The following is a 12,187-nucleotide window of genomic DNA, read 5'->3' on the forward strand; positions in this document are numbered from 1 at the left end:
ATCAGAAGTGGAGCAGCCAGGTCTCGAACCGGCGCCTATATGGGATGCAGGTGCCCCAGGCCAGGGAGTTAACCTAATGTACCACAGAGCCGGCCCATGTTGTAATTTTAAAGAATCATCTTTAGCATTTTAAGTCTGCAACAGAATTTTGGTAATGAATCATCCACTATTCATAATCCAAGGGATCTTAAAGTTTTCCTTATGTGATTCATTAAGAACTCAAATTTTAGGTGAATCTCGTTTAAAAGGATACTTCTGAAACAAGTACCAGGTGGGCAGGGGTCAGTCAGCTGAGCACAAAAAGCTGACCCACCCAATGGCCTGGCGTGGATATGAGCACACACAGAAGCATACAAACACGCTCACAAAATGCACACACAGAGAGGATCAGCTGAGGCACCCAGGAGAAGCAGGTCCTCTGTGAAGGTGAGGGGAGGGGTCTAAGAAGAGGAGACAGTGACACTCTCCACTGTCACTCTTCACAGCTGTCACTGGCAGATGGAGGAAGCATGGGAGCAGGGGAGGGAGACTGACCTGAAACCCAGAGTCTGCTGGCTGCCCCAGGTTCAGGAGCAGCACTCAGCTCAGAGCTAAGTACTGTTCTGCACACCACCAGGCTACCTTACATCACCTGCCCCATGGTTTGTTTTGTCTCCCTTGCTGGGACTTCCTAAGGGCACAGGAACAGCTGTTTTCATCTCACTGCACCACAAAACAGAGCCTAGTCTATAGCCAGTGCTGACTAAACTTACTGATGCCTCTAACTGGAGTACTTTTATGTGACATAGAATAAAAAAATCATTAGTACAAAGACAGGCCCATAACTAACTACAAAAAGATCAAATCCAGAAAAAAAAGTCCTTAAATTCAGTTCTATGGCCATCCATTTCTTCTTTTTACTTTTTATATTTATGAAATACAAATACATTTTATATTTATTTACTATTTAATTTGAAAGGCAGAGCAAGAGAGACAGGGAAAAAGAGTAAGAGAGAGTGAGAAATTTTCCATCTGCTAGTTCACTCCCCAAATGCCTGCCACCAGCTGAAGCCAGGAGCCAGAAGCTCAATCTAGGTGTTCCATGTGGGTGTCAGGGACCCAGGTACTTGAGCCATCACCTGCTACCTCCCAGGGTGTACGTCAGCAGGAAGCTGCTATATCAAAGCAAAGCTGGAACTCCAATCTCGGCATCCCAATACTGGGATGCAACAAGGAAATGCCAACAAAGACCTTAACTGCTGAGCCAAACACCCACCACATGGCCATTCACCTCAATCAAGGGCTGGGGGATTTTTTTTTTTTCCGCCAACTTCAGCATCTAGCATATAATGAAGACTCAAACTGATTTTCTGATAAATAAATGAATTAGTAGAATAAGAATATATAGTTTTGCTGGTATCCAGAATTCAGATACTAGCTTACATTTTGTCCACATAAAATTAAAGAACTACTAATATTTCTGTAAGAAAATGAGGTAAGAAACTGTTGATTGAAAATAATCACATTTCTTGGGATACTCATATTATTCAGTTAATTATGTGCATGTCCAGACACATTACATGGAAAATCCAAATACATGTACTGAACCATGGTTATTGTTCCTCATGCTAACTGTTACTAAGTGACTCATTCCTACTACACGTAAGTAGATCTTACAGGGATCAGAACTGTGTTTCGAAACAAAAACACATTTCAATATTTTAACCCTTCCACATTAAAATCTAAGTATTTTAACAGTGAAATACAATTCAGGTCTCCCAAGGCCCTTCAGAATGAGAAAGGACCCTCAGAACCTTTCACAGCTTTCTGGGAGTGACTAGAGATGAAAATGCCTGGTGTTGGACACCAGGAAGGCATATTCCCCAGGTTCCTCCTGGAGTCTGAGCCCAGCGACAACTCACTTCACTTACATGTTTCATCTTCTGATCATCTTAAAAACATACAGTATGTCCCATGCGGATGAGCTATTACAAAAACAATTAGACTATTCATGTCTCTATTTGCTAACCTTTAAAAATTGTTAGAGTTTTTATGATGGTTTTATTGTCATAAAAATAGTTATATAAATAAACCATTTTTGGTACTGTTAATTAAAGATTAGCTTTTCTAAGATAATTGTTTCTTTAAAAAGTCAATGTTTCTAACTCAATTTCTTTTTAAAACACACAATTATTTAAAAGAGTAACACGGCTGGCGCCGCAGCTTAGTAGGCTAATCCTCCACCTTGCGGCGCCGGCACACCGGGTTCTAGTCCCGGTCGGGGCGCCAGATTCTGTCCCAGTTGCCCCTCTTCCAGGCCAGCTCTCTGCTGTGGCCAGGGAGTGCAGTGGAGGATGGCCCAAGTGCTTGGGCCCTGCACCCCATGGGAGACCAGGAGAAGCACCTGGCTCCTGCCATCAAATCAGCGAGGTGCGCTGGCTGCAGCGCGCCGGCCGCGGCGGCCATTAGAGGGTGAACCAACGGCAAAGGAAGACCTTTCTCTCTGTCTCTCTCTCTCTCCCTGTCCACTCTGCCTGTCAAAAAACAACAACAAAAAAAAGGAGTAACACATTCACCTATAATTAAGTCACACCACACACACAGACATGCACATACACAAAACTCTGGACCTAAAATCTAGGTTTTAAAAAATTTGTTTTCATCCAGCATCAGAATGGAGAGGACACACCTGACTGGGAAAGGCCTCTGACTTTCTGACTGTGCCAGCGCCCTAACAGAAACCCCCGGAACTCCTCTGTACTTGAGCAAATGCCTGCGATAACCTGTGGCACAGGGGTAGAGAGCACACGTGGAGAGCTGGGGGATGCTTTCCTGAAAACAAGACCACTGGTGTCATTGGTGCTCTGGTTGGATAATCTGGGGTGGGTCTAAGGAAATGCAGATTTGCTTTGCACTGGGAGCCATCAGAAATCAGCAGTTCCAGGAGTGACGCCTCTGATCCACGGGGAGGGCAGACTACCCGTGAGCAGAAAGCTGGCATGGGATAGGAGGCAGCTGTTACCAATTTAATGAGAAGGTCTGGTTTTCTGCAGGCTGCAATAACCTGGCTTGTGGTTCTGTGAGGTTGCTTACATCAGACCAGTTTGTAGTGACGGTGAGCGCCACATCAGGTCCCAGACTTCAAGTCGGCTTTTCCAGTTCCTTCAGTAAGGAGCCAGACCCAGGTGAAGAGCTCAGGATCCTAAACAGACAAATCTGTGCCAGTTTATTGCTTCTCAGCTCCAAATCAGCTCCATACATGCTGTGATTAACAGGATGCTTGGAGTGGTTTTTCTTTTTTAAACAGGGAGCACCAAGTTAGACTCTGCCAGCAGAGGGCACTGGCGAGACACCGCAAGAGGAAAGGGCTTCTGCTTCCAGTTGGCAATGGGCAAAGCTTTGTTCTCAGTGTGGAATGGATGGTCCCTGGGGAGGATGTGCAGGTACATCTGGTGCGACACTGCCCTAGCCACACACTCGATGGACTGTTCCTCAGTCACCTTCCCACGGCCCTCTCGACACAGACCTGGAACATGCAAGGTCACAACCACAGTTTGTCTGAGCGGGGTGGGCCTGCTCTCCAGCCACGAATCACCTGTGCCTTGATGGTGTTGCCTGCTGGGTGCCTGGAAGCCACCTCTGGCTGCAGGCAACCAACTAACCTTGCAACCAACACTTCTTCAACAAGGTCTAAATCCTAGCTTAGGGATATGGCTATCCCCCACCAAATCTTGTCCATTATAGCTAAATGATGCTACATATTACATGCCTGGGTTTAAATTACTCTAAGATTCTCTGTCTCTAGGTTGGACCTAGGTTGAAAGGCACAGGATTTTAAGCAGTTAAATCAAGTACCTACTGTCTTGGTTATTTAAATTATTGTTGGTGGGTTCAACCTTCTAGAAACATAAGATTATGGACAATACCACTATGGGAGATGAAAATAACACATTTCCTCTACTTCTATTAGACAATGACTCACAACTTTACCCTAACCCCACCCTGTCTCACATCCTATGCCTATTCTTTCCAGTTCTATATTCTCTTCAAGATTGGCTGAAATACTACACGTGTTTAAAGTAAACAGTTATATAGGGGAAAAAAGACAATTCTTTTTAATGGAATCAAGATATAACATTTTTTAAATGTAAATTTTTAAATGTTTTTAAAATATGCTTAACATATCTATTTATTTGAAAAGCAGTGATAGAGAGGAAGAGACGGAGAACAGACAGCTCTTCCATCCGTTGGTTTACTCCCCAGATGGCCACAGTGAGCAGCAGGGACCTGGATTGGAAGCAGAGCTTCCAGGTCTCAAACTGGTGCTCTTAGAAGCGATGCCGGTGTTGCAGGCAGCAGCTTAACTTGTTGCACCACAACTAAGGCACCGACACTTACATACTTTTAAAAATGTTTATCATTTGGTACTCCAAGTGATGAAGTATACAGGAAGCTATTATTCTTTATTTTTCTAAAAAAGATTTATTTACTTGAAAGGCAGAGTTACAGAGAAGGAGAGGCAGAGGCAGAGAAAGAAGTCTTTGACGAGTTGCTTCACTCCCCAAATGGCAACAACAGCCAGGGATGGGCCAGACTGAAGCAAGGAGCCAGGAGCCAGGAGCCAGAAGCTTCATCTGGGTCTCCCACGTGGGTGCTGGGGCCCAAACACGTGGCCCATTTTTCATTGTTTTCCCAGGCATATTATTAAGGAGTGGGATCAGAAGTAGAGCAGCCGGGACTAGAACCGGCATCCATATGAGTTGCTGGTGCTGCAGGTTGCGGCTTAACCTGCTATGCCACAACTGTGGCACCAAAATTTAAATATTTTAGAAAATGTTTCTCCATAGTATTCCAAGTGATGAAGTATATAGGATGCTTCTGGCACCGGAAGTTACTCTTAAAATATATAATGCAAGGCTGGTGTTATTATTTTTTTTTGACAGGCAGATTTAGACAGTGAAAGAGAGAAAGAAAGAGAGAGAAAGGTCTTCCTTCCGCTGGTTCACCCCCCAAATGGCTGCTACGGCCAGCGCGCTGCACCAGTATGAAGCCAGGAGCCAGGTGCTTCTTCCTGGTCTCCCATGCAGGTGCAGGGCCAAGCACTAGGGCCATCCTCAACTGCCTTCCCAGGCCACAGCAGAGAGCTGGACTGGAAGAGGACCAACCGGGACAGAATCCGGTGTCTCGACCGGGACTAGAACCCAGGGTGCCAGTGCTGTAGGTGGAGGATTAGCCAAGTGAGCTGCGGCGCCGGCTGCAGGGCTTGTGTATGCCATAACAGATTAAGCCACTGCTATAATGCCGGCACCACATATGGGTACTGGTTCGATTGCTAGCTACTCTACTTACAATCCAGCTCCTTGCTAATGCACCTGGAAAAGTGGTGGAAGATGGTGCAAGTGCTTGGGCCTCTGCGACTCATGTGTAGACTCAGATGAACCTTGAGGCTCCTGGCTTCGTCCCAGCCCACGCGCCACTGTTGTGGTCATTTGAGGAGTGACCTTTCAAATAAATAAATAAATCTTTTTTTTCTTTTATATTTACTTATTTATCGGAAAGTAAGAGTTAGAGAGAGATGTGGGGGGGGGGGTGGAGAACGCAAGTGCACTCTCGTGTGCTGGTTTACTCCTTTACTCCCCAAATACTCACAATGGTCAGGAGTGGACTGCCTAATCCATGAGCACTGCCTCCCAGGACCTTCATTAGCAGGAAGCTGGCATCTAGAGACGCAGTGGGCATAAAACCCAGGCAGACTGATGTGGAATGTGGGCATCCCAACTGGCAGCTTAACAGCTAGGCCAGTGCCTGCCCCAGTGAAGTGCTTTCCTGAGTTCAGTGAGTCATTCCAGCAATTTATAGAAACTGAGGGTGGGGTGTGTCAGAGAATCTTTGCATGCGTAACCCGGGAAGAAATGTAGGTAGACCTGGCACTCCATTTGACTCTGGCATCAGAGTGAGGGGCTGAACCCTGAAACCTGTGGAGCCAGATGTTAATTTTGGGTACTTGGCATCAGAACTATATTGAATCGCTGGCTCCCAGTCAGTGTCCGAATTGGAAGGTGTCAGGAGGAAAGAATCTCCCATTTGGTGTCAGAAAATGCAGCACTTGCTAGAAGGGCTGAGGCTCATGCAAACATGTGGCTTGGGAAAAGAAAGAATGAAAGGATTCCTGGGTGGCCCCGTGGTCCTCGGTGGCACCGAGCAGCAGCTGCAATGGGATCGGTCATTGAAGTTCAAAGCTAACAGTGGAATTTACAGGTGGCTCCAACTCCAGGGAGTTGGTTCATGGGCTCTTAAGGAAATGCAAACAAGTAAGAAAAAAGATAAACATAAAATTCCTCAGTTATTGCTATCTGTAATAGCCAAAATGAAATTAAAGGAGTGCTGGGTCAGGCCTTGATACTGGACCAAGCTCCTATTTTAGTTGGTGTGGGCTTGACCATCGGCCTCAAAGCCATCCCCAAATGGAAACATTATGTCAAACGACAACTTCCAAGGTCTCCAGTCACTGGGGAGAAGGGCAAAGCAAGAAACTACTGAGGCGAGGGGACGGCGAGTGAAGCTGTCTCACTGCATGGATCAGTACCAGAAGCTTCCTCCAGAACCTCGGGAGAGGGACTAAGCGGGAGCAGGGTCTGGTTTCAAATGCTGCAGAGTGGAAGAACGTGCTTGGCGTATGCACGAAACACAGCTCACCACGGGACAATCGCAGGTGCCCACGCCTGATCCAGACATACAGAAGGCTGTTCCTGAAGTAAGGGCTACTCCTGCACACTGGCTAAAAGCCACCTTTTTGGTTGTTAAAGATCTATTTATTGGGCCGGTGCCGCGGCTCACTAGGCTAATCCTCCGCCTTGTGGCGCCGGCACACCGGGTTCTAGTCCCGGTCGGGGCGCCGGATTCTGTCCCGGTTGCCCCTCTTCCAGGCCAGCTCTCTGCTGTGGCCCGGGAGTGCAGTGGAGGATGGCCCAGGTGCTTGGGCCCTGCACCCCATGGGAGACCAGGAAAAGCACCTGGCTCCTGGCTCCTGCCATCGGATCAGCGCGGTGCACCGGCCGCAGCGCGCCGGCCGCGGCGGCCATTGGAGGGTGAACCAACGGCAAAGGAAGACCTTTCTCTCTGTCTCTCTCTCTCCCTGTCCACTCTGTCTGTCAAAAAAAAAAAAAAAAAAAAAAATCTATTTATTTATTTGAAAGTCAGAATTACAGGGACGGAAAGGGAGAGGGAGTAGGAGAGAGAGAAGGAAGGGAGGAAAAGAGAGAGAAAAAGGGAGGGAGAGAAGATTAAAGAGAGAGGTATCTCCCATCTGTTGGTTCACTCTCTAAATGGCCACAATAGCCAGGGGTGGGCCAGGCCCAAGCCAGGAGCCTGCAGCTTCATCCAGTTCTTCCACATGGGTGCAGGGGCCCAAGCACTTGAATCTTTCATTACTTTCCACCTGCAGTGCCGGCATTTCATATATGCACTGTTTCAAGTCCTGGCAGCTCAATTTCTGATTCAGCTCTCTGCTAATGCACCTGGGAAAGCCACGGAACACGGTCCAAGCCTCTGGGTCCCGGCACTCATGTGGGAGACCTGGAAGCAGCTCCTGGTTCCTGGCTTGGGCCTGGCCCAGCTCTGGTTATTTTGGCCATTTGGGGAGTGAACCAGTGGGTAGAAGATTTTCAAAAATGAATAAATAAATCTTTAAAAAATGTTATGAAATGAAGGCCATTGGAGCATGACTAACAATTTATGATTGGAAGGCTGCCAAATCTTTCAAGAAAATTTCAAGTAGGCTCCACTTTCAGAGAGGAATGACTCATGCACAGCTTACAAGAGGGAGGGAGACCCCTAAAGAGGGCAGAGGAGCCCTGCAGCGGCCCAGGCTTGCAGTGTAGTCTGAGTGTGTGCAACTCTCACTTCGTTTGGGAAGAATCAAAGGAGATAAACAAGGCCCCACAATGTTTTTCCTTTTTTCTTTTTCTTTTTTTTTTTTTTGACAGGCAGAGTGGACAGTGAGAGAGAGAGAGAGAGAGTAAGGTCTTCCTTTGCCATTGGTTCACCCCTCAAGTGGCCGCAGCAGCCGGCGCACTGCGCTGATCTGAAGCCAGGAGCCAGGTACTTCCTCCTGGTCTCCCATGGGGCGCAGGGCCCAAGTACTTGGGCCATCCTCCACTGTACTCCTGGGCCACAGCAGAGAGCTGGACTAGAAGAGAAGCAACTGGGACAGAAGCTGGCGCCCTGACCAGGACTAGAACCCGGGGTACCGGCGCTACAGGCGGAGGATTAGCCTATTGATTCGTGGTGCCGGCCAACACAATGTTTTTTCTTCTATCAAAAGTTCGGATATTGGCATTTAAAATTCTCCATGTTTGAATCCTTTGAAAAGGAACTGTAATTCTAATCATCCCTCTATTCTGTTCCAGGTAAGTGCAGGCTGTAGGAAAAGTGCTCTTTTCTGAAGTGTGGACCTAGAGGGTTCCTCCTGTTTCACCCTCTATTTAAGATGTCTTGCTGGTTACCACTGCAAAGTGACTGTAATGTGCACACTCCAAATAACAGACTGCATCTGTTAAAGTGGGCTGTGGTCCAGAATTCGAAATCAGTCTACATTCTGATCACTGAAATCCATCTACTTGGACTCACTTTGGGCTTTCATGGTAATTGTTCAGGACTTGCAGCATTTTTAAATTTTATGACATAGCTTTGCTTGTGAAATAAAGGAGGCATCAGGTGTTACTAAAACCTCCTTAACATAGTCAGGAAGAGTGAAGGAGGGCACCAGAGTACAAATCAACATAATGGCTCTTTTATTTCATTCATTAAAATGAAATGTCTTCCTCTAATGGGAGACACAATGTCAGTGTTAAAATCTGCATTTACACAGCACTCTCATTTTATTCTCTAAAATTATTTAGCATGATACCTTTTAATAGACCTATACAGTGAGTTAATCATTTAAAAATAAATGTTGAGACAGATTACGAAAGGTAAGAGCAGTGACTGCATCAGTGAACTCTGGGGAAAGACTGAGGCAAGCCTGGTTCTCAGAGCCACCTAATTTGCTGTGGACCAGCACAGAGCACTTAGCTCCTCTGCACCCCAGCCTCCTCCCAGATAAGACACGGACAGCAGCACTCACTCACTGCTGAGAGGATTAAATGCAGGGGGAAAACCCAAAAACACAGTCCATTTCTGAAGGATAATCCTGACATGGAACGATTTTAGCAAATGGTTACAAACTTACACAATGGCACATTTTTTATTCTTTGTATTATACTTTAGGAAAAAATCTAGTTCTATAACCTCAGAATTCACTCTACTGTTCTCACCATAAGATCACATTACCAAAATTATTCAGAGTACGAAAATATGTTTGTAAATACTCCTTCTTCAACTGACACTGCAATCAGTAAATATCCATCAATGAAAATTTTCAATAAACAGTCTCCAGAAACCAGAGGGGACAAGTTAACCCAACAGACCAGGGTTCAGCATACACCACAAGCACGGAGACGTGAAGTGTTATCTAAAAGAAGTGTGATAATGCAAAGCTTTCTCTTTTTCTAAAAAAAGCATGGCACATATTACAAAAGAACATTCATTAAATTCTCAACCCTGGAGCAAACATCTTGACTTTTTAAAGTAACAGCGTTGTATTTTAAAAGTAGCAACGGGGGGGCCGGCAATCAAACCAGTACCCATATGTGGGGCCAGCATTATAGCAGTGGCTTAATCTGTTACGGCACTTGCGCCAGTGGCCCCAGCACCCCGGGTTCTAGTCCCGGTTGGGGCACCGGTTCTGTCCCAGTTGCTCCTCTTCCAGTCCAGCTCTCTGCTGGGTCCCGGGAGGGCAGTGGAGGATGGCCCAAGCACTTGGGCTTTGCACCCACATGGGAGTCCAGGAGCAAGCACCTGGCTCCTGGCTTTGGATTGGCGCAGTGCGCTGGCCGTAGCAGCCAACTGGGGGGGTGAACCAATGGAAGGTGCTTCAACTAGTGGATAAGATGTCAGTCTGCAGGCCTGTTTGTAGGACTGGGGTGGTACAGTGGTTAAGCCACCGCTTATGATGCTGGCCTCCTATACTGGAGTACCAGCTCAAGTCTCAGCTGCTCTACTTCTGATCCAGCTTCTTGCCAATGTGACTGGGAAGACAGCAGAAGATGGCCCAAGTACTTGAGCACCTGGCCTCTCTGGGACACCAGGATGGTGTTTGAAATTCCTGCCTTCGGCCTGTCCCAGACCTGGCCCTCACAGCCATGTGGAAAATGAACAAGTAGATGCAAGATGTCTCTATCTTTCCCTCTCTATCACCTTGCCTTTCAAATACATAAATCTTTTTGAAGAAAAAAGAAAAAGTTGCTTGTTTCCCACACAACAGTTCCATTCCCAGCTCCGGCTCCTGATGTCATACTGCCAGTGCAGACTCCCTGGGAGACAGCAGGTGATGGCTCAAGTAGTCAGCTCTGTTTCACCTGTAAGGGAGACCTGGATTGAGTTCCTGGCTCCTGGATTCCCCTTGGCCAAGTCCTGGCCACTGTGGATATCTGGGTTGTGAACAAAAGGATGGAAATTCTTGTCTGCCTGTCTCTCTCTCCCTGATTCAGTCTCTGTTTATCTCTCTGCCTCCTGAATAGATTAAAATAAACAAATAAGTGTAGTAATATACTGTATCTTCACAATTTATAGAGGTTTGTAGATAACTAATAAAATAATAATTACACCTACATGAGCAATCCTTTGGGCAGTGTCAATTATAGCCTAATTATTTTATACAATTTTTCTTATTCAACCTTCACAATAAAACAGAGGGAGGAATCCCAACACTGTTATCCCCTGAGGAATGAGAAAACTGACAAACTCCAGAAGATTATCTAACATGACCATGGTTACAGTTAGTAAGGGACAAGGCAAAGACTTGGACCGAGGATTATTATGATCCCAAAATGTCATACTGTTTCCACCAGAACTGCTCCTGCTGGTAGAATATTAGGAAATTACAGTAAATGGTCCTGGAGCTGGTGCTGTGGCACAGAGGGTTCAGCTACCACCTGCAGTGTTGGCATCCCATTTGGGCGCTGGTTCAAGTCCCAGCTCTTCTACTTCTGAACCAGCTGCCTGCTAATGGCCTGCGAAAGCAGCCTCCTGGAAAGCCCCAGTGTTTGGGTCCCCATACCCAAGCAGGAGACCCAGAAGAAGCTCCTGGCTCTTGGCTTCTGCCTGGCTCAGCGTCCGCCATTGCAGCTATTTGGAGAGTGAGAGGATAAAAGATCAGTCTTTCTCTACCTCCCACTCTCTCTGTAACTCTTTCAAATAAATTAATAAATAAGTCATTAAAAAATAAAAGGCAGAGTATCTGCCTCAAGCTTTAAAAAGAAAATAAAGTACATAGCCTTCAAGATTCCTTGTAAGTCTAGAATCAAATTCTTTTTCTGTTGGGCCAACACACCTAAGGGTATTAAGCTTCATGCCTTTGCCGCATTCTACCCCCTAACCCTTTCAGGGACAAAAGTAAGAAAGCAAGAGAATTACTTAAGTTTAATCTTTCAGATACAAAACAGATGACTTACAGGTACCGAGCACTAAGAAAATGAGATCAAGATAAAGAATCCAGATCAACCATTTGAGAGGAACCTCCTGACAACACAAACTGAGACCTGGGACATATTATCCAAGAACATCATGTAGGATAAACAAGAAAATAGAGCCTCGTGAACGGCTGTCAACACACAAACAGTGTCAACATACACACAAGATGGGGAAGTACGAATATAGTCTACTTGGCTCAGTTTCACTTATAATCTAAAATAGAAAAATAAAAAAAGCCAAGTGGTGAAACGAGCGTGAGAGCAGCAGTCAGGAGCCGGCGCTGCTCTTCTGCCAGCCGAAGCACAAGCTGGCAGGATGCCACCCAAATATTGGTGCCGCGCTCTGCACCGGATCCAGCACCGCAGAGCTACCACTTCCTGACTGCCTTCTGCCCACTGTCCCTTAGGACACGACACCTCCACGTCCCCCTCGAGTTCCCATTCACATGGAAACTGGGGCTCCAGTCCAGGCGCCACAGTACTCACTGCTAACACGCTGCTCAGTTATAGGCTGTTTCTCAACTAGGTGCTGGGAAAACTTTGAGGAAAAGATATCACAAGGATAATTTTCATCTAGGATTAAATAAAAACAAAAACAATTCTCTCTCTCTTTCTCTCTTTATCTCTCTGTCTGTCTG

The 12,187-nt window shown here is 46.3% G+C and overlaps 1 protein-coding gene across 4 annotated transcripts in view; it reads right to left on the bottom strand.

Moving 5' to 3' along the window:
• DENND5B (DENN domain containing 5B) overlaps nucleotides 1-12,187 on the bottom strand; it is a 207,263-nt gene that overhangs the window by 85,595 nt on the left and 109,481 nt on the right. The window lies entirely within an intron of this gene.

The sequence above is a fragment of the Oryctolagus cuniculus genome, chromosome 9 (assembly GCF_051225735.1).
Source record: "Oryctolagus cuniculus isolate XC-2025 breed Fujian yellow rabbit chromosome 9, ASM5122573v1, whole genome shotgun sequence".
Taxonomy (NCBI): domain Eukaryota; kingdom Metazoa; phylum Chordata; class Mammalia; order Lagomorpha; family Leporidae; genus Oryctolagus; species Oryctolagus cuniculus.